Raw genomic sequence first — 1,979 nt, 5'->3', positions numbered from 1 at the left:
GAGAGAGAGAGAGAGAGAGAGAGAGAGAGAGAGAGAAGGAGAGAGACTATTTGCGTGTCTTATTACATATGTCCTCCGGGGCGAAGCCCGGGTAACCAGCTAGTTAATGTATAAAATCAGTAACTTATACGGTCATTTTTTTTCGCTGTAATTCTGATAAAAGTAATTTGATAAAAATGGTACGATTTAGTTGTTGCGACAGACTAGAGTCAAGCTCAACAGGATCTTTTTTCCCCGCTAATTTTTCCAAGCCCGTTCCCTTTTTTTTTTTTAAAGAAATCGATAACTCCTTTGGTATTAACAATTTTTAATAACTCTATTATATTCCTCAGTCTTTTCTACCCCTATTTCATATATAATTTTTAAAAATTTGGTCAATCAGTTCTTGAGAAATTTCAGAAAACTTGGTTTTTTTTAACAAAAATCGGCAACCTCTTTACTATTAACAATTTTTAATAATTCTATTATTTTCGTCAGTCTTTTCTACCCCTATTTCATATTATTAAAATTTAAAATTGGTTGATTAGTTCTGGAGTTATAGAAATTTTGGTAAATTTCGCACATACATACATACAGACATTTCTTTTAATGCAATTTTGCACACAAATAGAGTATCATAGAAAGTATGTTCTCCTCTAATTTTTTTTAAATCCGTCACACGGTATAGATTTTAGGGGGTTTTCATTTTTCAAAAAAATGTGTTTTACGCTGTAACTTTCTCAATATTTGCCATATCGGTCTATTTTTATTTCTATTATATTATTCAGTCTTTTCTACCCCTATTTCATATATAATTTTTTAAGATTTGGTTAATCAGTTTTTGAGTTGCAGACGTTTGAAATTTTGAAGAATCCGTACATACATATAAAAGCCTTATAAAGTTTATTAGAGTAATCAACCAAATTTTAAAAATTATATATAAAATAAAGGTAGAAAAGACTGAAGAATATAATAGAATTAAAAATAGACCGACATCTCAAATATTGAGAAAATCCAGACAATTAAGCCAATTAATGAAAAATTAATTATTTCCTATATTTATTAATAAAAGCAATTTTGATATATTTAAAAAATTAGTTTAAAGTAGAAATAAAAAACTATTGTAATAGTATAACAAGTATTAGTCGCAATAAAGATTATTACAATAAAAAAAGTATGCAAGTATAATAGAAACTTGCAACAAGCCAAATTAATATATAGATATCTACTAATAATTATACATGAAAAAAAGGCTTCCTCATAAGAGGTAGCTTTATGAGCGAAATAAAATGTTGATTAAGCAACGTGCAAATTTATAATTACACTTAAAAATTATAAGGAAGCAATGTGCAAGTTTCTACTTGCACACTTAAAAACCATGAGGAAGCAATGTGCAAGTTTCTACTTGTTTGTTATATTTTTGTCTGAATAGAATTTAATGGCAAGTCTCAGCAAACTACAGAGATAAACAGAAATCAAACAAACATTAAATCATAATTCTCGGCTAATGTTTTGCGGAATCAATTGGCATAGTAATCGAAAGATTTATTGGTCGAAATGCATCATTGATCTCTTCAAATGGATCCATAATGCGTAGCTGACGGCTGCCGGTTGTAGCAGGTTGTAAACTCATCGTATAATAACGCGTTGAGATAACGGAGCACTGAGGCGTTTAAAGGGCGCCGAAAGTTATGAAACGAAACGTAAAAGGCACGCACCGTGTTCACAGCGATGTAATCATCAGCGCTGGTGCGTGAACGCCATCGCTAAATAAATTCGGTCTTTTGCACTGTTACGTATGGATATTTTATTCTAAAATTTCGGACGACGCATGTTGGAATTTTTGAACGGTTTAAACGACGCACGCTAGCTCAGAATTCCAAGCAAACGCTCAAGTCAATACAAATGTTTGGTTTATCCTACGGTTATCGGACGGCTGTTGATAGGTTGAGGTCCAGATAGGGCCCAAAAAACTACGTTTTTAGAAACTTCTAGAAAAC

This window comes from Temnothorax curvispinosus, unplaced genomic scaffold (genome assembly GCF_003070985.1).
Source record: "Temnothorax curvispinosus isolate PA1 unplaced genomic scaffold, ASM307098v1 QBEX01017631.1, whole genome shotgun sequence".
In the NCBI taxonomy this organism is placed as follows: domain Eukaryota; kingdom Metazoa; phylum Arthropoda; class Insecta; order Hymenoptera; family Formicidae; genus Temnothorax; species Temnothorax curvispinosus.
Note: the sequence above shows the minus strand (reverse complement) of the source record.